This window comes from Chiloscyllium punctatum, chromosome 12 (assembly GCF_047496795.1).
Source record: "Chiloscyllium punctatum isolate Juve2018m chromosome 12, sChiPun1.3, whole genome shotgun sequence".
Classification (NCBI taxonomy): domain Eukaryota; kingdom Metazoa; phylum Chordata; class Chondrichthyes; order Orectolobiformes; family Hemiscylliidae; genus Chiloscyllium; species Chiloscyllium punctatum.
This window is the reverse complement of record NC_092750.1, coordinates 45,198,018-45,223,558: the sequence shown is the minus strand read 5'-3', so window position 1 is coordinate 45,223,558 and position 25,541 is coordinate 45,198,018. Positions and strand designations below refer to the sequence as shown.

Genomic DNA, 25,541 nt, shown 5'->3' with positions numbered 1-25,541 from the left:
AAACCAGTCTGTTTGAGATAATCCCCATTTTGGAGAATAGGAAAGCTATAATCGACTGTAATCACATTGGGAACATATTGCCACAATCATTAATTATACTTATTGCCTTATTTGTAAACAGTGTTTTGCATAAAAACTCAAGTGACAATAGTAATAAATTTGAGTAAGTCAACTGCAGTCCACATGTGCAGTGCTCAAGATAAAACCGCGCACACCAATTACTGTGATTACATTCAATGTCAACTTATTTCTCTATATTTCACTCAAGATTCATTGAAGATATTGTATCATTATTTTACTTAAGATAGACTGAACTTGGAATACTGTGTCCAGTTCTGGTCGCCCTATTATAGGAAAAATGTGGATGCTTTGGAGAGGGTTCAGAGGAGGTTTACCAGGAGGCTGTCTGGAATGGAGGGCTTATCTTACGAAGTGAGGTTGACTGAGCCCAGACTTTTTTCATTGGAAAAAAGAAGGAAGAGAGGGGACCTAATTGAGGTCTACAAGATAATGAGGGGCATAGATAGAGTTGATAGCCAGAGACTTTTTCCCAGGGCAGAAATTGTTAACATGAGGGGTCATAGTTTTAAGCTGTTTGGTGGAAAGTATAGAGGGGATGTCAGAGGTGGGTTCTTTACGCAGAGAGTTGTGAGAGCATGGAATGTGTTGCCAGCAGCAGTTGTGGAAGCAAGGTCATTGGGGATATTTAAGAGACATGCATACGGTCACAGAAATTTGAGGGTTCGTACATTAGGTTTACCTTACATGAGGATCAATGGTCGGCACAACATCATGGGCTGAAGGGCCTGTTCTGTGCTGTACTGTTCTATGTTCTATGCTCTATCATAATTAATCCTAAATTAAAACAGTCCCCAACAAATATAAAAGGAAATGACTTTTCATGCAAATAGGATTAAATTTTCATGTGACAACGTGTCTTTTTTATTACAGATCAGAAATAATGTCTTCTCAAAAGTTAAATTTCCTGTTGATAAATAATCATGCCGTTTTGTTCTTTTGATGCAAAGAAGTACAGGAGAAAGTACTGAGAAGCATGACCACAAGTAATGTTACTATAAACAAATGTAATAAACTATGAATTCTCTGGCATTCATACACATTATCTATATTTGTATTAAAGTGATAATGCCAGAACCATTCTCTTTCCATGTACAATGTATTTGAAGTGAGTGCCTAGAGACAGAGGGTGGTGGAGGAGAGCTGTCTTTCAGACTGGAAGCCTGTGACCAGTGGTCACAGAGAGATTGGTAGTGGGTCCACTTTTGTTTGCCAATTATATAAATAATTTGGATGAGAATATAGGAGGCATGATTAGTAAGTTTGCAGAAGACACCAAAGTTCTCAGTATAGTCGACAGTGAAGAAGCTTACCTAAGACTACAAATGGATCTTGATCAATTAGGTTAATGGGCTGAAGAGTGGCAAATGGAGGTTAATCTGAATAAATGTGAGGTATTACATTTTGATAAACCAAACAGTGGCAATTAAGCAATTGATAGTAGGGCCCAGGGTTGTGTTGTTGAAGGGTGGCATGGTGGCTCAGTGGTTAGCACTGCTGCCTCACAGCACCAGGGACCTGAGTTTGATTCCTGCTTCAGGTGACTGTCCGTGTAGAGTTTGCGCATTCTCCCTGTGTCTGTGCAGGTGTGCTCCAAATTCCTCCCACAATCCAAGGATGTGCAGGCCTTGCTAAATTGCCCATAGTGTTCGTAGTGTGTAAGGGGGAATGGGTCTAGGTGGACTTGTTGATTCAAAGGGCCTGTTCCCATACTGTTGTTAATCTAATCACAAAACAGAGAGATCGAGGGGTTCAGGTACATAATTCTTTGAAATTTGCATCAGAGGTAGACAGAATGGATAAGAAAGTGTTTTTGAACTGCAAGTCATATTGAGGTTGTACAGGATGTTGGTGAGGCCTCTTTTGGAGTACTGTGTCCAGTTCTGGAATGCCCTGTTATATGAAGGATATTATTAAATCAGAAAAAATTTATCAAAAAATTGCCAGGAATGGAATATTTGAGATAGAAGGAGGAGATCGAAGGGTAACCTTACTGAGGTTTACAAAAGCATGAGGGGCATTGATAAGGTGAATAGCAAAGATCTTTTCCCTCAGGTGGGATAGTTTAAAACTTGTTTCAGTCTAGGAATACAGCCTAAGAATAAAGAAGCAGCCCTAAGCTTCAATGCAGTAGAATAAATATACAATCTATTTGTCTGGACTTGATATTGCCGTGGAATATAGGATTCCCTTTGGATGTAGGCTTCCAAGTACAATCTGTGAATTATCATACATCTATTACGTGAAATAATTGTCTGCCCTCTTTCCATGCCCTGCAGTATTGTATTCGTTTAAAGGTTCAATCCATTTTAAAACTACAAGCCAATACTTTTAAAGATCATTAACAGACATTCAGCAGAAAAGAAAGCAACACTTATAAAATCCCTTGCAGAAACAATACTGATACAGGGTAAATTTGGGAAATCAGTTTTCAAAAGTGACCCAAAAGTGTCAGGAATATCAAGTCCCCCCAAGGAAACATTATTGCAAACAGTTAAATTTGTGTAATAGATGCAGAAGGCGTCGGCATTGTGATATTGTCGCTAAACTATTAATCCAGAGACCCAGATAACGTTCGGGGGACCGAGGTTTGAATCCTGCCATGGCAGATAGTGGAATTTGAATTCAGTACAAAAAAAGCTGGAATTAAGAATCTAATGACCACCATGAAATCTTTGTCGATTGTTGGAAAACCCCATCTGGCCCCACTGTTGAATATACTGACTATCCAGCAGCAAACTCTGGCCTAAAGAAAACAACAACCGAAGCAAACTCACTTGTACTGTCCCTACGGACAGAAAGGTCTGTCGAAGGTTGTTGCAATGGTTCATTCATGAAGAGTGGACATTTTGAAGTGGTATGAGAAAGCAAGCAGCACCCTTAAAATTTCACCTTCGAGAATGTCTGATTGGAAATAATAAAACAAAAGCTATACACAAACTATAAATAATTCCAAGGAAGGTTCGGCACTTAGGATTATAAAGTACCATTTTTGGAACATTGACTAGCATATACACTAAGTTAGTAAAATATACATTTTAATAAGGTAGAATTGTTTTTCACACATAATAGTATGGATTCCAAAACAATAATGTAAAGGTAACAAGACAGATGGATGGAGGGAAAATACAATTCAGTCATGGCATAACTGATCTGCAGAACAGGTTCAAGGAATTGAATGTTCTGTTCATCGCAAATAATGGATCAATGAACTTGATTGGAGGCTTATGGCAGTTACAGACTACGATTGTTTTATTTCACAAGACATGTTGGATTATTCAACATCATTCAGAAACATTTCCTATTTGAATTTAACTAAAGTTTTGGAGAGCTAACATTTTCTCCAATAATGAATCAAATTTTGAGCTTGCCTTTCTCTTCAACAATCCAATCACTGGATCACAAAATGCAGGTTAATATGTTCTAGTACAAGGAAATGATAACTAATAGTTTATTAAAACTTAGCTGGTCAAAAGTTCATTGGTTATTATGCATTGATTTAAAGTCTTGGACAAAGACTCCCATAAAACACTGTTTCAAAACAGTGAAAGAATAAAAATTCAAACTCAACATGGGAATGAATGAGAAACTAGTTGAAAAAAAGCAAGCAGCAAATGTAATTAGAATGTGATATTTATGTGGAATAGGTACTTAACTGGGACACCTGCCTTTTCCTATTTGTCTCTGTTAACACAAATCAGTCATGTTCACTGATGATACAAAACCAGAAAGGTAGAAAGGTTGATTTTGGGAAAATTGTCACAAGTAAAATTGAAAAAATATAAAACAGTGCCAGATGAAGTGCAATAAATATCAATGGAAGGTGTTTATGTTGAGAGAGATAAGTACCAACTGAAAATTAGTTATTAAAACCTGGGGTAAATTCAAACATGTGGTGAAATCATTCTGAATATTTTAGCATTTTTGTTTATTTCCTTACTTTCCTTTTCGGTTCCTTTTCTATCTTGCTATTTTTCTCTCATTATTTCTTTTCCTTACGTGATTGTATATTGAATTGGTTTCTTTAATTAAATCCCCTCAATCTTCAATTTGCTAATTTTCTATTCCTTAAATCTTATTTGTCAAAGTGGTACACTATTTCTTGTCCTGTTTCCTCAGATAGCACATTGCAATCAGTGAACCAGTATCAGCTTGTACTTCCAGTAACTCTGTGGGCAAAATAATTTTGAACTGAAAGCTTCACAGGAAAAGTTAACTAATGGCAAATGTCATTGGATACCTTGTCCTGCAAATTCTGGCCATTCAAATACTATTCCAGTTATGGTTGCCATGAAATAAAAATTCATGTTCTAGACTTAATTCAAAGACTGACCTTATGTGTCATTGGACAAAGCTGCAAAATTTTTTTTTAAAAAAAACTGGAGTTCTTTTTATCATGAGAAAAGATGATTAATATAGTTTACTTAGCTAATGTCACCCTTAAAAACAGTACAGAGAGGCTAAGCCTGGAGCATTTATTCCAGTGTAAAGCAAGAATGTATAATTAGGGGGCAGAAGTTCAAATTAGCAAAAGGCAAACTAACGACTAATGTGAAGATTAGGAGTATAATTTGTCGAAAAATTGAAATGAGCTAAAATATGCTAAATAGGCATCATAATTTATATTTGTCTTGTAATCACAAGGTAGATAGATGGAAATCGAAAAGAGATTACATTACTTTTGAATATTTCTCTGCATTACTTCTGTATAAATGCCGTGGGTATCACTGCTTTTAGTTATTTTCAAATACAAATAATGTTAAATGTTTACTCCCATTTATTTTGAGAAGAATTATTTGTTAGGCTAATAAGATTGAATGAGTCTTTTAATGTCTCATTAATTCTTTTGTTAAAATTTCTTCCATTTTATTTAAGGTTAAGAGAATCAAGAGATGGCTAGTAACTGTCTGAGCACATATATAAGGAGCTCTTGTGGCCCAGCATGTGGGATGAGAAGGGAAGTTGTCATGGAGAAAATGTAGAGAATCACCAGGAGACGCAGAGAATTCTTCAAGAAGTAGGTCTTTTATTTGCAAACAAAAAACCGTGATACTGAGAAAGCAGATTCTTGAATGCCCATGAACCTTAGGGTCTGTGGTTTTTAAATTTTTTTTTTATTATGTTTCTCTTAGCTTATCAGCACGTGCAACTATATTAATCAAAGTATCTTACTCTAGCTACACAATAAACCAATGATGTCAGTTCCCATTATCTCTTTAGTTGTACATTCTATTTAATGTTATTCTAATGTCATGGTTAGATATTTATTATCACCTCTGCTACAGTGATCTTCCATTCCAGACTAACCTGTCATGATTAGATATTTAGCTATTCCATCTATTTTTATTTCATGGTAACCATAACTGGAATAGTATTTGAACTGGAATAGTCTCCAGTCTCAAGCTGACTTTACTCACTATTAATTAGATATTTAATGTCATATCCCAAATATTTATGGTCCCAATCTTGTCATAATGACACTTAACTCCCTTTACTAACTGTTATCTCATCTCGCCATTGTGACCTTTCAGCCTCAACCTTACTTTGCTAATTGGTGTAAGCGCATTCCACTATTCTTATCCCATCCTGCCTTCCACAGACGACAGATTGCCAGTTGTCTTCATGCTTTAACCCTTCCCATGCTTTCATGTTCTTTATTTTCCTTAAAGTCTGAGGAAGTCAATAAATGCTTGCCATAAAAGATAAGATGAATGGGGCTTGATTTCAATTTCACCAACTGGCTTGTAATCTATTAACAGCAGTAGAAAGAATCATTGTCTAAAGGTGAAGATTAGAAACTAGGATCTCTGAGATTCTGATTGGATTTACTTTGGAGAAGAAATTAGTAACCAAATGGAAAGTGCTGGAAAATGATTTTGTGTTTGTGAAGTTAAACTGCATGATCGAGTCAAATGAAGTCAATTTGTGGACATATTTTATTCATTGCCACAGAACAAAGCAAGGCACAGCCTTGATACCATCACTTCCTATGAGAAAGTCAGCAGTCACATGACACCAGGTTACAGTCCAACACGTTTATGTGAAATAGCAAGTTTTCAGAGTGCTGATTCTTCATCAGGTGAAGTCTTCACCTGACGAAGGGCTACTCTTCAAAAGCTTGTGATTTCAATTAAACCTGTTGGACTCTTACCTGGTATCATGTGACTTCTGACTTTGTCTACCCCAGTCCAACACCAGCACCTCTACATCGTTCTTATGAGAAGAAAGATCAACTGTAAAGTATTCTCAAAGCTAGAGTTTCAATGATTGGAAACTGAACAAAGGTCTGAAATTATATTAATTTCTGAACAGAATTACAGGTTGATGCTAAATGCAATATCAGGTATCGTTAGACTTTTAAAAAATTAGAAAGCTGTATGGATGTTATATAAAGAATATGTAATGAGGTCTAACAGATAATATGCAAAATTGTGGAAATCCTGCTCGAAGATTCTTAATTCAGTGTTTACCCTTCAATTGCACGATTGTACAGAAGTGTTGAATATGGGTGGATTCCTAGAATTAACTGGAGCTAGAATTTTGGAAATAAATATGTTGTTGGAAGCCTTAAAAAAGGTTTAAAAAATTTATATCTGGCAGAAATGAGATTCAGTAGTAATATACAAATAAAAGTCAATAGTAACAGTATTTTAAGACTCTCCAGACCTGGGGTTTAAGATTCTTCACATAATAAGGCAAATATATGATAAAAGAACTTCAAAGTTCTACAGGTTTGGTCATTACAATACAATACAGTCATTAAAAAAGCATGACAATGCCATGTAACATACTGGTAAACCACTTTATCAGCACAGATATTGTATCAGGCTCTTACTGTTAAGCAAGCTGTTTGAGGGAGGCAGAAATAAATCTGGAAATGGAACACGACAAGATGTTAATTCAGCAAGTGGTTAAGTAGGCAGTTGGAGTAATTGATTAATTGGCTAAATATAAATGGAGATCAGAAGGGACTTGCATATAAATGGAGCTGTAAGACTCAATGGTTAATAATGCTTTACTACAAGAAAGGTGGTTTGTCTTTGCCTCTGATTGTTTTGGATCCAGATTGACGTTTGCAGTACAAAATAGTTGTTTAGAAATGAAGAAGGGAAAGTAAAGTTTCTTCTCATACAGAAGGTTGTTACTTAGAAGAATGTCTGTCTGAAACCAAAAGCAAGATGTCGGGATATGACTTCCCACGAATGATTGCAAAACAGTAGAAGAATGAAGGGGATACATGTTAAACTTTTACAAAAAGAACAAGGTATGGCCTTTGCTTTGTTGCTTCCTAATACAAGCATGAGAAGTGGCAGAATGAGTTTAATTTGGATAAGTGTGAGGCATTGCATTTAGGCAAAGTAAACAAGGGCATGACTTATATAGTTACTGGTCAGGCGCTGAATAATATTGTAGAAGAGAGATACCTAAGGGGTTCAGGTACATAGTTCTTTGAATGTTGTGTTGCAGGTTAAGAGTGGTTAAGAAGGCGTTTAGCATGCCTGTCTTCATTTTTCAGACTTTTGTGTATAGGAGTTGGAAAGTCATGTTGAGGTTTTACAGGGTGTTTGTAAGGCCTCTTCTAGAGTGCTATGAGTAGTTCAGATCACATAGAGAGTGGCTGATACGTGGAATAAATGATCAGGTAAAGTGGTAGATGGAGGTATAGTTACAACATTTGAAAGACACTTGTAGAGGTACATGAATTGGAAGAGTTTAGAGGAATGTAGGCCAAACACAGGCAAGTGGGATTAGTTTTGTTTGGGGAAATTTGGTCAGCATGGAGGATTTGGACCAAGGGCTCTGTTTCTATGCTGTATGACTTCATATCTTAAGAAAACCTGGCTCCTTCAGGTAGGATTATAATAGCTGCTTTAGATCTTAATGTGAACAACTTTCTACGTTTCCCTCAACAACAAAAGAGGACCTCTTTAAATTATGTTGCCAGAGGGTATTTGTATTATATTTGAATTATATTTATGTCAAGGATGTTTTTGAATCAAATGCTTTGATTTATCCAGATTTTCGAGTTCAAGACTTAAAACTAATCATTATATATTTGAAACACAAATTATGAAGTAAACTATTGTGAAAATACTTTTATTTGTGCTCATTTGTGTTTATCCTCTGCAGGTGGACAGTTCAACTGCATCTTACTTTTTCTTGTGGTTCAAATAGCATGGCTGTTTGTTTTTCTTCCTTTCTTTCTTCAAATTGAGTTGGATTCCCAATGGCATGCAGGGAACAAAGGACTAATATAACAGCAATCTCACGGCAAACTCCCTTCTCACACAACTAATAATATTTGGTAAGTCACTTCTAGCATTTCAAAAAAGTCTTAGAACTGTGAAAAGAACCTGGATTGAGCTTAGTCTGTGAGCAAGCATACGAAATGAAATTATAAAGATTCAAAGCTTGAAATGGCATCAGGGTTATAATTGCATCCTACTAGCCTCACTTTTTGAAAAGCCATAGTTCTGACTTAAATTCATACGATGAAAAATAAATGGGTCAAAAATTGTGAGCGTTTGTGGTATCTATCACTCCAATTCATTTGCACCAAGTCAGGATTTTAAAAATTTGCTATTTTATTTGGGATTTGGTATATTTTAACCAATGCACCAAGTTGATGTTGAGGAAAACCTCATTTAGCCATTGCTAATCAAATTAATAACAGCGCCCTTTAATATTTTGTTAGTAATCCTTTTTTTTTTCTAGCTAACATGGCACCAATCTTTCAATACCTTCATCAAAGCACAACTACTGGAACAATAGATTGTTAAAATCATAAGTGTCTAATATTTTAAGATTTAACATCTGCCTGATGTCCATATCTTTGACAACTTTTAAAAAAATTGTTTATGGTCTGCCCTGAATACTACATGGATTCAAGAAATTAAAACCAATGCAGACAAATAGTCCTTTAATTTCTCAATGGTTTTAAATTTTATGCCTAATCTAAGCTGGTCATACAGATAAGGAACCAGAAGAGGAGAAAAACTTCTTTATTTATATCATTCAACATTTAATTGTGTAACAAGGTATGAGTGTTTTGATGCCAGTTATTACCTTCTGAACTAGTTTAGTTAAGTACTTACTTGGTCAAATTAAGTATTATCTGGAAAAAGAGACACCGATAGAAATTTGCTTCTGATCACTAGAGACTTAAGATTTAAACCATAATATTCAAAGAGCAATGGATACAAGCTACCTTCTTTTCAGAAAACAGTTAATCACCTTCATAGGTTTTAAAGAACCCCTGTCAAGTGCATGAGATAAGCATGAAATACAATATTGGTCAATCATGAAATAATTACATGTTCTTTCATACTTCTAGAATAACAAACAAGGCAATCAACTAGACTGAATAAACTTTAAGTCTATCATAAATTGTGATTCAGTTTAAATGGATCAGCTATAAATTCAAGTCTGTTTTACTGAACACACAGCCAGTAGGATGCATATTGGAAAAATAGGAGGTTGTATTTTGGTCAGGAAGTCATGCCAGCATTTTCTGGAAATGGGCATGACAAAATGTCAGACCATGTGAACTCCTATTTTGTTAAAAAATTTCAGCTCTGGGATATTTACAACATTTGACAAAGAACAGCAAAATTTACAAAAAAAAACTTTAATTAGCAGCAGCATAGAAATGGAGATGATATTAAATGAGGTCAAAAGTATTGCCAAAGTCAAATGACGAGGAGCATGGATTTAAGGTCAAAGAGTTGGAGGTTTAGTGTGATGTGAGGAAAAACGTTTCATGGAGGGTTTTGTGGGGGTATTTGGAACTTTATGCCTAAGGGTGCAAGAAGCAGATACCCCATCACACTTAAGTAGTATTTAGATATATGCTTGTGTTACGACATAGGGTAAACCCTTCTGCTAATTAAACCAAACCCAGAAAAGGTCACCTTGCCTTGTAACCTGTTAAAGTATGACTGACAGAGAACTAACCAAATTCTGCTATTTAAAGAAAAAAATAACAATTGTATTCTTTAACTACAAAAGAGAACATTGAACGACAACTATTTACAATTCTAATCCTCCTTTGTCTTAAAGATTTGTTATCTACCTCCCACTCTCTAACAATATACTGATCCGATAAAGCCCCTATTAAATTCACAGCAAATCTATTTTCAAAGCTGGACTGCAGCTGTTGTCTCCGGTTTCAAACTTCCTTTGTTTGTAGATCTTCCAGGGTTGTCTTCAGTCTTCTGCTGAAAAGATGTTTCATATGAAAAAGGTACCTTTTCAGAGAGAGGGTTTGCGCGCAGTCTGTTGATGGCAGAAGGTGTTCTTTCTCTGGTTAACTTTCCAAAATGCCTACTTTTTATATCCCAAAACATCTGATCATCTCATTGATTTGAAGTTGTCAAAACAGTAAAATTCAAATTCGATTTTGTGGCATAATTTAAACTGATTGGTTAAATTTGAACAGCTGTGAAAACAACTCAGTATGTAAGTTACAGCCCAAATGTTACATCTTCAAGTTGTCCAGTACACTCTGTGACATCACAGGTGCTTGCCAGTTTCACTCTCCCTTAAAGGTACAGTACATGCTTTCAACTTCATAACACCTCCCCACTGAAGAAAAAAAGAACCATCATAATGGAAAGATGGCTTCATTTTTCTCTACACTTACCCCCATTACCATGAAATACATAGGACATGAATCTAAGTTCATATTAATTTCTGTACAAGAATATATATAACATTGGTATCTGTTCAATCTTATCTATACTTTATCCATTAAATCCGCGATAACACATCTGCTATCACATTCTTACAACCTGCGACATGTATGATTTGTAAGTTAACAGTCTGCAACATAATACTCCAATGTAATAGTCTCATATTCTTGTCTTTAAAGCATTCCAAATATGTAAGAGGATTGTGATCCGTGTGCACAATCATTTACAACACATTGTATGTGACATAAACATTATAATGTGATTACAGTACCAAACTCAATGATTCTTTTTCGATCAGAGTATTTTTAGATCGTAGATAGTAGGGCGGCATAATCACTCAGTGTCAGGGACCCTGGTTCAATTCCAGCCTCGGGCAATTGTCTGTGTGGAGTTTGCACATTCTCACTGTAACTGTGTGGGTTTCCTCCGGGTGCTCTGGTTTCCTCCCACTGTCCAAAGTTGTGCAGGTCAGGTGAATTGGCCATGCTAAATTGCCCGTAGTGTTAGGTGCATTTGTCAGGGGTAAATGTAGGGGAATGGGGTCTGGGTGGGTTGCCCTTCAGAGAGTCGGTGTGGACTAGTTGGGCCGAAGGGCCTGTTTCCACACTGTAGGGAATCTAATCTAATTTTCTCTGGTGGGTGTTGAGTTTCTTTGAAAAGTAACCAACTGACATTTCAATCCCATCATCATCATCATCTTCCTGGAGCAGTACAGCTCCAATTCCTATGTCACTAGCATCAATTGCAACTTTGAAGGGTTTCAAAGTGTTTGGTGTAGCTGAAACTGGTGTGATGGTTAACACTGCCCTTAAATTGTGAAATGCCTCTTGGCATTGTTCTGTACAGTGAAATTTTATGTTCTTCTTCAGCAAATCTTTAATGGTGCCACTACACTGCTGAAGTTTGGAATAAACTTACAGTAGAATCTGTTTAGTCCCAAAAATCAACACACCTCTTTCTTCGAGGTTGGTTGTGGAAATTCCTCGATGGCCTTCATCTTTGCTTTCCCTGGGGTCTGCTTTCATGAATTCTGTTTTCTGTAAGTTTATTACCAGTTTTGCTTCCCTTAATTGTTCAAAGAGCTCTGCCAACTGTACCATGTGATCTTTCCAGGGCCTTCCAACGATCACTACATCATCCAGATATGAAGGGTTTTTGCCCAGAACATCGATTTTCCTGTTCCTCGGATGCTGCCTGACCTGCTTCGCTTTTCCAGCACCACTCTAATCTAGACTCTGGTTTCCAGCATCTGTGGTCCTTGTTTTTACCTTTGCACAGTTTATTAACCCAGCCACAACTCTGTTCATGAGTCTTTGGAATGTGGCAGACTCATTCTTCACTCCAAAGCGTATCACGTTAAATTGATATAGCCCATTCGGGGTTACAAATGCAGAAATTTCTTTCACTTTCTTTGATAAAGCTACCTGCCAATAACCATGCAGTAAGTCCAAATTGGTGATATAACTGGCTTGTACAACTTTCTCTATACAGTCCTCCGATCTCCATATTGCGTATGGGTCCAATTTTGTTATGGCGTTGACCTTCCAATAGTCCACACAAATTCATTGAGTCCTGTCTAGTTTGGGAACTAACGTGATTAGCAACCTCCACTCACTCTGGCTTGGTTCGATGATACTTTCATTGAGCATTACCTCCACTTCCTTTTGGACCTGTCTGGCTTTGAAAGGATTAAGCCTGTAGGGGTGTTGTTTTATTGGAACAACATTCCCTCCATCTACCTCATATACAATAATATTAGTCCTCCATATCTTATTTTTAAATACATCCTCACACTGTTGTAACAAACCTTTCAACTGTGTTCTTTGCTCATGAGACAGATAACCTATCCCACTCCTCAAGGACCTCCTCATTGTTTAACGTATTTTGAAGCACATCAAATTGCACAACATCTGGATTTGATTCCTAATTCTATGGGGCAGTAGCTAACATCTGTTTCTCCAGTTCTTTCTCTCTATTATAATAAGATTTCAACATATTCATATGACATACCTGATACAGTTTTTACCTAACTGGCATCTTTACCAGTTTATCTTACTCAGTGTTTTCTCAGTTTGATAGGGACCATTAAATCTGGCTTTGAAGGGATCTCCTATCACTGGTAATAGTACTAATACATCATCTTCATTGGAAAATGTCTTATATTCAGAGTTTTTATCTGCCATCTGCTTCATTCTATGCTGTGCCCCCCTTCAAATGCTGTTTAATTAAATCACCTACCTATGCACAAGACAAAGATAGCAAGTTAGAAATTCCAATACAAATACTTTGATACTAGCAATGGTTTTGTAAAATGTGTTATCAGTTTAGATCATACAAAAACATAACTGATCATGGTGTTATCTGAAAGGAACACTCAGTCAGTCTTGTGGCACAATGGGTACTGTCCCTGTCTCTGAGTCGGAAGCTCTGGTTTCATGTTCTACTCTAGGATTTGGTAACCAAAGATGGTGCATTTGTAATCCAGCCAAACAGGTTAATATTTAATTTGTAAATCCTCCCAGCATACACTAATGACAGGCAGTAAGATTGGAAGAGATTCCTGGTCAGGAATGTGAAGGAATGAAATAGGAGCCCTTGCCATTACTATTGCTCCAGCCTACAATAGGCACATTGGTGTATATTGCCATAGCAACATCTCCACCCTCCTTGAGGAAGCTTAGGTTGGCTCAATTGGCTAGATGGCCAGTATGGATTGGATTGGTGCAAATACACACTCGTTCTGATGTGAGTTTTGCCACAAGTAGGGTCAACTGCCTGATGTGTCTATTCTTATGTTCTCTCCCGAAACATAACAAAATAGACATGGATATTGTGGTATTGACAATTCTAACAGAATTTTTTTTTATCGCCAGTTGTTATGCAAAAGTATTACATTCACAGACATATCCAGTTCTGGGCTACTATTAATCAATTAAGTTACACTAACCAACATGCTGTCAAAGCATGTCATGTGATTCCAGGGTAAGATAGTGTTTGTGATCTTAGCTTTTTAATTCCCTCACTGTAACATGGTTATTTACATGCCTTTCAAAGATATTAAGAGTTATACATATCCCAAACAAATACGATTACAAGCAGATAAATATGGTATAAGTTTGATACAAAAAAGGTAATTTTTTAATAAGACTAATATTTCAATTTTATTGCAATGCTTTTGGAGTTTGACTTTATCTTGTTCAGGCAATGTATATTTTACATTAACCTTGGAAGGTACTGTTGCTTTTTAATTATACTTTTTATTTAATTTTCTAACTTGTTTTTCTAACTTTAGGGCTGTATGCATATGTTCTGCTGCTGGAGCTTATGTATGTTAAACCCTTTCTTGTCATTTCTTGGTATTAGGAGATGTCTACACTGAATGACATTGTTATACAACAACTACAACTCTGTATGGCCAAAATGAACATGTTTTCTTAGCTACTGCATAATACTTTCAAGCCACCACTAGTCATAATCTTTTGTAATTCTTATAGTTGCTTATCTATGGCTGCTGGAAAATTTCAAATGTTCAAACTGGTTCTTGCCAAAGAATAAGAGATCAACTTGTGAATGTTACAATTTCGTACTGCAGAGTACCAACATGATGGTCAAGAGGAAAATCTTCAGCTTTGTGTGTTGGTGGTCTACTCATGTGTCAGATGTCGTCATCCTTGTGCTGGTTGATGTCTCACTTCAAAGTCATATCCTGGACATTGACTGAATTGATTTCATCTTATGTGACCTGTTCCACCACAGTAACAGTGGTTTAAACCTCATAAATTGTGACTATATCAAGATATGGACATGCAATAATCCTGCAACTAATGGACAATTAAGCAGAATTTCAGTAAGTGAAGATGAACTTGTATGTTAGTGCTGCAGTTTGATTCTGCCAATGCATGGAATTGATTATCATACTCAGAGACTGTGTGCCATAGACAATGGTGCTGAAGAATGTGTCTTTTAACCAAGTAGTAATATTCCAGTACCCATGTTGAGTTTAGCTTTTAGTATTAACTTAGCTTTTCAGGATTTTTTGGATATTAATGGTTGTCAAAGTTTAATGCCTTAACCCATCAATTTGGTGTGCTAGATTAATATTATGAAAATTTCATTTGAAACTTACCATTCAACTTGGCGGACTATGAACCTCTACTGTTTGCATTTTATGTATTTACATCATATTCACCTTTCTTGATTCACTCTTGGGTGTTACAGGCTGGGCCAGCATTTATTGCTGGTCGCTAATTGCCCTTCAGATGATTGTACTGAGCTACTCCTTGAACTGTTGCAGTCCATGCATTGTAGATAAACGCACAATAGAAATAAGGAGGGAATTCAGGGATTTTTACCCAGTGAAGGAATAGCAATTATATTGCTAACTCGGAACGTGCAGGTGGTGGTGTGCTCATGTATCTGCTGCCCTTATCCTTAAAAAAATTGTCCTTCATTTGGAAGGTGTGATTGAAGGTGTTTTGGTGAACTTCAGCAGTACATCTTTTAAATAGTGACATACATGGCATCTACTGAGGATCAATGGTTGAGGGAATAAGGTAGTGCCAATCAAGTGGGCTGTTTTGTCCTAGATAGTGCCAAACTTCCTGAATGTTGCTAAAACTGTACTCATCCAGACAAATGGGTAGTATTCCATCACACTCCGAATTTTGCGTTATAGATGTGGAACTGGTATTGGGGACTCAGGAGATGAATTGTTCATTGCAGTATTCCTAACTTTTGACCTGCCCTTGAATCACAGTATTTAGTTATGGCTATGCCATTTCAGTTTCTGGTCACCGGTAACACCCAGGATGGTAATGTAATTGAATATGAAAGGTAATGGTTAGATTCTCTTATTGGAGATGGTCAATGGCTGCCATTTGTGGGGGCACTCCTGTTTAATTGCTATTTTCAGCCCAAGTTTGGATATTGTCCAGATCATGTTGATTTGGATATACACTGTTTCAGTATCTGATGACTCTCAAATTAAACTGTACATGCTACAGTCATCTTTGAATAGCTCCACTTCCACGCTCATGGAGAGTGGGTGATGCAGCTGAAAAGGTTAGGCCTGGGATTCTGTCAGTGTTGTGATTTGGTGCCATCTTGTTAGTTTTGTTTTGGGACTTGGGTTGAACTAGATTTTCTGTAGATTTGACTAATGCTCCTGTGCCACAAGCTTTATGGATATCATGAAAAGTTGGACAGCTTTTGGGTAGCAGCAACAAATCCTTTGTTTATAGATATTCATCCGTTATTTGGCTTGAAGCACTTTGCTGATGATACCACACCATTGTTGGCATGTCCAAAAGCATGTAATTGCTGTTGGCCTGCCAGTATTGAGCTCCATAATCGCATCCATCCTCCGATAATGGTAAGGCCTCTTGTTTTCTTGTCAAAAAGATTTTTTAAAAGACTTTAATTGGTGTGGATGCAATAGCTAATTCAACAAGGCCGGTAGTTCCCCTTCAGAAAAATCAACTTTACCCTTTCTAAAATTTGCTCACTAGATTTTTGGGTTGCACTCTGCCTGAGAAAAGTTGAAGTTTAAGTCTTCTTTTGAACATGTATTTGAGGATTTTCCAGATCTTTTCTGGATCTTTGAATGCCCTTGGAAAGACTGGGCAGGTTAATTCTGAGAAACCTCTCCTCAAGGTTAAGCAAGACTTACAGAGCTTTTATTATTTTTTGTTATCTATCACTTGATCTGTAAAACATTCATTGTTTGCATTGTGGTAATTCAATAGACGTATCACTGACTATCCAATCCATAAATGCTTACCTTCCGTTTGTCTTTTTGTTTTTGTTTTGTTTTGGAAACAGAATGCAGTGCAATATTTGTTTATTGTCTTTTCTTTGCTTTTTACGTATATTAAAAAACTGTCCATTTTACTTCTGCCTTTGTTTCCCTCTAACTTCCCCTGTTGTTGCTCGTTTCTTGGCCTTTGTCCCTTTTAAAACTGTTTGAGGGATTACATGCTTTTAGTTTTGCACGTGGAAGTTTTTACCTGAAGGAGCTTGTGCCTAATAAAGAATGATGACATCATGTAAGCATCCCTCTCCTTTCATCTCAAAAATTTTGAGGAAAAAAGATCCAACCAACTAATCTCCTAATATAAGTAAGCCTTTTTATAGGTAGTAAACCACATTTTTTTTTTGTTTTAAGCCGTATTTACTTCTGAGATCTAAGCTGCCTAGAAAATTTCACTACCAGATTTTACATATCTGATGAATAACATGTAGGGATTATTTAAGAAAGAAGTCCTCATTCTGTAGCCTTGAGTATTTTTGCATTTGTAAATTCAGCCTTTATTTTTCAAGCAAGGAGACATTAAGAAATTTCTCTGTATATTGATTTTTTTTTTAAATATAGGAAGCTGCCAATGCCAACCATGATAGGACAATATTTGCAATTTGCTTCATCACATGAGAAACTGAATGTGGATAGTGTGGCATTGTAATAAGCTTTTGGTGGATTCTTCAACTAACTCTTAAACATTTGCAGGCATCTTCATGTCTAAGCTAACATTAAGCTCAGGTTACAGCAGTATGCTATCAAAAGTGTCATGCTTCAAGTGATCCCACAATAAGATGGAATATGCAGTTGTTATTCTCTGAGGTCATGTACATGCCTCTCAAGGTATCATAACAGACTGAGTATCTTAAAGATATACTGACCATGATATATAATGCAACATGCCAATCTCCATTCTGGTTCATATGGAATCAGGACCTGCATCCTTTCCCCCATCACTGGTGACCACTGCACAATGGATCTAGCATACCTTTAGACTGGACTTAATTCTTCTTTCATTTCTACAATGAATTTTGGCATCTTACAACATTGCAAACTAAATTATTTTGAAACAACAAAAATGAGTTTGACTTTAGAAAACACTACAAAGTAAATTGACAATTCAATTACCTCTCACCTTCCGTGCAAACATCACTGATAGATTTAAAAAGTGTTGACCCCATCTGCTGCCTACAGTGTTTCTCAATGTCTTAATCTACCCCAATGTCTCTACTTTGTAAATAGCGTAAGTGTACAGCATCAGGAGAGACAGAGTTAGGTTTATTGTGGGACGGCTTAAGGTAGTATTCAGAACCAGGTCATCATAGAAACACTAACTCTTCTCTGAGTGGTGTCATAATGTGTTTAATATTCAGTTGGACCTCCAGAGAATAGCACACCCATCAAAGCAATACTTCTTCACTTTGTCTTAATCCAACCAAGTTGGATTACATTTTTGGATCAAATTATGATATCAGGTTGATTCTTCAGCCCTGTAATTCCAAAGTGAGTAAGGAGATGATATTTATTAACAGTACTGCAGCTTATATTCATAAATTACTACTATTAAAGCAAATAAATTAATATCTCAAAGTTATATAATTAATAACGCTGTTCTTATTTTTAAAGATTATATTCTTAGAGTACCAAATAGAACACATGGTGGATTTTGTCCAGGCATTTCTCCGGGTGGCAGTGGTTAGCACTGCTATCTCACAGCGTTAGGGATCTGGGTTCGATTCCAAACTTGGGTGACTGCCTGTGTGGTGTTTGCGCATTCACCCTGTGGCTGTATGGGTTTCCTTTAGGTGCTCTGGTTTCCTCCTACAATCCAAAGATGTGGTGGTTAGGTGAATTGGCTAAGCTAAATTGCCCATAATGTTCAGGGAGGTCTAGGTTAGGTACATTAGTCATGGGTAAATGTAGGGTAGGGGAATCGGTCTGGGTGGGTTATTCTTTGGAGGGTCAGCGTGGACTTGTTGGGCCAAACAGCCTGGTTCCACACTGTAGGGATTCTAAGTTCTAAGAGACGCTATTCATTTAACAGGACAAAACAGTGGTGGCATAGAACACATCCATGAATATTCAGTGCTCTTATTTTAAAATAGTGGAATGAATCATTTCTCAGTCTGATTTTAGCTGAGGTTTAGAATGGTTATGTTCATATAGAAAATGAAATTACGAGAATTTGTGAATTTTACAATACATTTTCAATCCAATGTACTGACAAACAATTCTCTCATTTTCAGTAGAAACATGAATTTCTTTACATTTAATTTCCTTTATGAAGGTGAAGTATAATCTTATCCATCTGATTTAATACCTGTAGATAGAATTGGCATTCTGACAGTCTCCTACTTAACTTTGCCACTTCACTGACCTTTTTTTATGACTTCTTTTTTCCTTACGACTGCATCTGCTGACAGATTTACTGCTTCTGTGCTGCAGTGTTAACCCCAGAAAGTTATGGGTACTATATGAATCTTCAGTTTTGCATACAGCTACATCCGTTGGTTTGTACCAGCATTTTATACATCATTACTTTTGTGCCTGGTGATAATTTTTGAAGTTTTGATTCAAGGACTTTCATCAGGGAGTTGCTTTTTAATATATTCTGGTTTATTTAGAATTTCTACATTTGCTCTTGTTTCAAAATGAGTGCAAAGCCAATATATTTACTTTTTGTTTTTCTCATTCACTTTTGGCTAGCAAGTAACATTATAAACCTGCATGTATGTGTTCCATGTTGTATAACCTGAAATTTGCAACTTTCACACTGGCCACTTAACATTGAATTGTACATTGGATGCAAAACATATACACTACTAATAAGTTCTAATTTTCCACACCTTGGTAAAGTCATCTGTAAGTTTTTAACTGATGAATTAATGGAAATTAATTCAATATAGCTTAAACCATCGTATAAGTGAAATACATACATGAAATCATGCAATCAAAAATGGGTGAATCAGTGAAACAAACTTGTTAGATAAATTGCAGATTACCTAGAAGTCATTTTCACTGAAATTCGATCATCCAGAAAATAATTCCTCACATTTTAATAGTTGAACAGTTACTCATTTTCAGGTCAGTTCAAGTAATTGGAAAACACCAAATCTCTACAGATGATACAAAGGAATTTAATCAAACAGTTTTGATGGAAATGTACAAAGCTATACCAAAAACTCAAATGACAACAGTTAAGTTGATGTTAGTTAATGTTCATATACAACAAAATAGAGCATAGCCAAACAACTAATCGAAGCAGGTATTAAAGTTAGAGTGAGTTGTTCTTTCCTGCACTGTGTAAAAATTCTCTTCACATTGGTTATGTAGTTAGATCTATGAAAGATAGTACACTAATGCCATCTACTGTCCTCCAAATCAATATGGAAAATATTTAAGATTTCTTACTAGTTTCTGGTATGATCTCAGAATAGGTCAAACTACAAATGATTTGTTTACATTTAATTCATTATAATCATATGAATTCAAATATTTTTTCCTATATAACTTTAGAGTCATAGAGATGTACAGCATGGAAACAGACCCTTCGGTCCAACCCGTCCATGCTGACCAGATATCCCAACCTAATCTAGTCCCACCTGCCAGCACCTGGCCCATATCCATCAAACCTTTCCTATTCATATACCCATCCAAATGCCTCTTAAATGTTACAATTGTACCAGCCTCCATCACATCCTCTGGCAGCTCATTCCATACACCTACCACCCTCTGCGTGAAAAGGTTGCCTCTTAGGTCTCACTTATATCTTTCCCCTCTCACCCTAAACCTGTGCCCTCTCGTTCTGGACTCCCCCACCCCAGGGAAAAGACTTTGTCGATTTATCCTATTCATGCCCCTCATAATTTTATAAACATCTATAAGGTCACCCCTCAGCCGCTGACGCTCCAGGGAAAACAGCCCCAGCCTGTTCAGCCTCTCCCTATAGCTCAAATCCTCCAACCCTGGCAACATCCTTGTAAATCTTTTCTGAACCCTATCAAGTTTCACAACATCTTTCCGATAGGAAGGAGACCAGAGTTACACGCAAAATCCCAACAGGTGGTCCAACCAATGTCCTGTACAGCTGCAACATGAGCTCCCAACTCCTGTACTCCATACTCTGACCAATAAAGGAAAGCATACCAAATGCCTTCCTCACTATCCTATCTACCTGCAACTCCACTTTCAAGGAGCTATGAAACTGCACTCCAAGGTCTCTTTGTTCAGCAACACTCCCTCGGACCTTACCATTAAGTGTATAAGTCCTGCTAAGATTTGCTTTCGCAAAATGCAGCACCTCATTTATCTGAATTAAACTCCATCTGCCACTTCTCAGCCCATTGGCCCATCTGGTCCAGATCCTGTTGTAATCTGAGGTAACCCTCTTCGCTGTCCACTACACCTCCAATTTTGGCGTCATCTGCAAACTTACTAACTGTACCTCTTATGCTTGCATCCAAATCATTTATGTAAATGACAAAAAGTAGAGAACCCAGCACTGATCCTTGTGGCACTCCACTGGTCACAGGCCACCAGTCTGAAAAACAACCTTCCACCACCACCCTCTGTCTTCTACCTTTGAGCTAGTTCTGTATCCAAATGGCTAGTTCTCCCTGTATTCCATGAGATCTCACCTTGCTAATCAGTCTCCCATGGGGAACCTTGTTGAACGCCTTACTGAAGTCCATCTAGATCACATCTACTGCTCTGCCCTCATCAATCTTCTTTGTTACTACTTCAAAAAACTCAATCAAGATTTCCCATGCACAAAGCCATGTTGACTACCCCTAATCAGTCCTTGCCTTTCCAAATACATGTACATCCTGTCCCTCAGGATTCCCTCCAACAACGTGCCCACCACTGAGGTCAGGCTCACCGGTCTATAGTTCCCTGGCTTGTCTTTACCGCCCTTCTTAAACTGTGGCACCACGTTTGCCAACCTCCAGTCTTCTAACACCTCACCTGTGACTATCAATGATATAAATATCTCAACAAGAGGCCCAGCAATCACTTCTCTACCTTCCCAAAGATGGAGATTTATCCACCTTTGTGTTTCAAGACACCCAGCACTTCCTCCTCTGATATCTGGACATTTTGCAATTTGCAAATGTGAAAAATCATTGAAAGGCACAATTAACTGGAGTTGTTATACTTCACATATTTGAAACTTTTAGATTCTTGTAATATTGTATACCTCAAATGAAAGTAAATAATGCAGATACTGGAGTTTTGAAATAAAGATGCGAAAGAAACTCAGCATATCTGATAGCATGTGTGAAGAGAGATACAGTGAAAGATTTGGCAGGGCTGACCTTATAGACGTTTACAAAATTATGAGGGGCATGGATAGGATAAATAGACAAAGTCTTTTCCCTGCGGTCGGGGAGTCCAGAACTAGAGGGCATAGGTTTAGGGTGAGAGGGGAAAGATATAAAAGAGACCTCAGGGGCAACGTTTTCACACAGAGGGTGGTACGTGTATGAAATGAGCTGCCAGAGAATGTGGTGGAGGCTGGTACAATTGCAACATTTAAGAGGCATTTGGATGGTATATGAATAGGAAGAGTTTGGAGTGCTGGCAGGTGGGACTAGATTGGATTTGGATATCTGGTCGGCATGGACAGGTTGAACCGAAGGGTCTGTTTCCATGCTGTAAATCTCTGACTCTGACTCAGCAGTATTTCATCTATTAGTATTATTTTACTATTATTATTGATATGCCTTCTGGAGTACAACAATAACTCAAGCTATTGTTTACTCTGCTGATCTTCCTCAATTAGGTAAAAAGACATTTCTAAAGCAAGTATTATTGCTGGGCTGTTAATTCCACAGACCAAGGTAATGATCTGGGGACATTGGTTCAAATCCTGCCATGGCAGAATATGAATCCAATAAAAATCTAATGATGACTACAAAATCATTGATTTCAGAAACAACCCACCTGATTCATTAATCTAACTTCAGGAAAGGAATCGATCATCCTTACCTGGTCTGGCCTACATGTGACTCCAGTGCCACAGCGATGCTTACCAGGCCTCTGGGCAATTAAGGATTCACAATAAATGCAATGTTCTCATGTGAATGAATGAAGAAAAAACTCAGTTCCTCTGTTCGAGTCTTCATTTAAATGCACTCTATCCATGATGACGGAATATTTTGGAGGCACTTAATACACTAGACATTGGGCATATTTAGCACTTATACCTAATTTCTAATTTACAGACCACTGACAATTTGTTACACATTATCTACATTTTTTTTAAAGATGATAAGTATGCTGACTTTCGAATAAGGGATGGACAGCAAGAGGCTATAACTTAGATTAATCTTTTTTTTTAAATCTAGTGTATCCAATGTTCTCTTTATGGACCCTTAAAATATACCACCAGGTCATTGAATTTTATAGAACAGAATGTGGTCATTTGAAAGAGCTAACCAATTAGTCAACAACCCACTGAACTTTGCCTACAACCTTGACATTTTCTTCTTTAGATACTCATCAAATTAACTTTATCTGTGTCCTATTTTCCAACACCTCTGTCACTGAAATGGTAACCAATATGTAACCTATGAAAACATTCATTAAATTGTTCTTGACCTTTGCTGTAACAAAGAACAATACCAGTGCAGAGGAACTTCAATTATCTGAACATCAATTATCCGAACAAAATTGAACAGTCCTGATGCTTGGCTAAACTGTGTTATCTGAATGTTTGATTATCCGAACATTTGATTATCCAAACAAAATATTCCCCGCCTGTGTCGTTCGGATAATCGAGGTTTCTGTGTATATAAATCCTGATAGATAACAGAAATCCCTTTATCCCTGGTACTATTCCAGTAAATTAACAAAATGGTCCTTAAAATTGGACACCATACTCCGACTGAGACTTTACCAGTAGTTTATAAAGATTTACCTTAACGCTATTCTTTTATACTCTGTAGACAGAGTTTTCCCTTTCTTGGAGGTGGTGAGAAATGTTGAACTGCAGAAATAATTGGGTAAGATGATACTTCAGAGATTTTCCCCTTTCTTGACATCTCACCAATTAAGTTCTGGATGGGAAGGTCCATTTGAAACCTCTGACACCAGAAATCAGGGCTCTGTTTAACTAATGGCCAGTTGAAGAGTTCAACTCACCACTGTCACAATTACTTGTTTTCCCAGCAAACAAGGAAACTGATTGGTTTCTTGATCTGACTGCTAGGTTATGGTGGTGGTTGGAGAGAGAACTCTGGGAGCAATTGGAGACTGGGGTAGGTGGCAAGAGGTGGCCCCTGAAAGCAATTGCCCTTGGCTTCAACACCCACCCCTTCTCCCCCACAACACCCACCCCTTCTCCCCCACAACACCCACTGAGATGCAAAGCAACCTACTTTCCCTTCCCACTATTGGATACCCTAAAGAATGACTGATGGCCTTTAGCACCCAAATGCTTCCAGCCTCTGATTAGCTGGCAGCATCCAATGAGGTGGAACTCCAGTGACTTGGCTTACAATTCAAGGATTTTTTTCATTGGTAGGTGCAGTGAATTCATCAGCCATGAACATGTCTGCCTCCACTCTTTGGCTGCGATTTATATAAAAACAAATAAGGATCCATATCTTTAACAGTTTTCTCAACTTGTTCTCCCACTTCACAGATTTCAATACATAATATATTTCTTAAATTGTACATTTGTTTTACTTGTCCTCATGCTTTTGTCACTTTTTTCTTCCTTGCCCACATGTAACAGTGAAAATTGTAGAAGGATATATCTCAATGGAGGCACAAAGAAAGCATTTTATAATGTTACATAATTTTGCAGTCTCCCAATGGTGTGCTGATTAAAAAAAATTGCTTAAAAAAAAAAGGTTACAACAATTATTACAGATTTTAATGACTATCCTGTCTTTGCAGGTTTGTAGTCATTTAATTGTATAAAAGGTAGCTGCATAAAATTCAACTACTTGCTCAAATCCACTATTTTTCTGCATAGATACCAGGTTCAAGCACTAGCATATTTCAGGCAGGTTACCAATGCCCTTTTCAATGCAACTGAAATGTCTACTTTGGCAGGGGCTATCACTACCATATTTTAACACTGTTAAGTAGGCCGATACTGCTGGCTATAGATCTTGCACTTCATTGTTAAATCGACCAGCCTCCCAATAATCAATTGCCGTTAGGAAACCACTTATTTAAGTGTGACTGGCCCTACTCCTTTATACAGCCAATGATCTCTCTTGTCTTGATTTCCATGCAGCAGAGCACAGATACAAGAAGAGTTTGTTGTCACTTCTAATGAGAGTTTAATATGTAGCCACGAATAATTAATATCATTTAGGTATTACACCAAATTCTTCCACTGATCCAGATTATGTAACTGTTTTTGATCTGTCAAGCTTTGAGAAGTTTTCTATGCTAAAGGTTCTATAAAATGCAATTTGACTCTCTTATTATGCTAATATTTATCAATTTCATCTATTCGCACAATTTTTCTAAGGCTTCTTCCTGTTTCAAACAAAACACATTTACTTTCTCAAATCACTTAATTGTAATGTACTAGATCTGCGCACGCTAATTTTCCATTTCTACACCAGCTCCAATTCCATGCAAAAAGTTGGTCATATATTTGAAAATAACTCAGATTGGCAATATTTGTACAGTATATCAATTCTATCTCTGACCACTAGATGACTCTTAAAGTTTTAATAAATTGTAGTTCCCAAGATATGCCAACCCTCCAACCAAGCTCTTTTGCATTATATTACCAGCAGGCAAATAACATTTAATTTATTACTAAGGTCAATTGTTTTATTTCCTAATTAATCTAACTTTGGTGATTATTTTAATGGAATCTTAAACTAACATTTTTTATTACTTAAAGACAAAAAGGATGGTAAATCAGGAGTATAATTTCCCACTTCTACCAATCATGTTACTAATCAAATAATCTTAATGATCATGTAGGATGTTTCCTTCCCATAGTCGTT

General features: G+C 37.0%; 1 long non-coding RNA gene across 2 annotated transcripts; it reads left to right on the top strand.

The window, feature by feature from the left end:
* Positions 1-7,074: 7,074 nt before the first annotated feature.
* LOC140483829 (uncharacterized) lies at positions 7,075-16,953 on the top strand. 2 transcript variants are annotated; one of them, XR_011962053.1, is made up of 3 exons: positions 7,075-7,342; positions 8,209-8,383; positions 14,264-16,953. It is a non-coding gene; the product is annotated as an uncharacterized lncRNA (long non-coding RNA). The 2 variants fall into 2 exon arrangements; XR_011962052.1 differs by having other exon boundaries at positions 14,133-16,953.
* Positions 16,954-25,541: the final 8,588 nt, after the last annotated feature.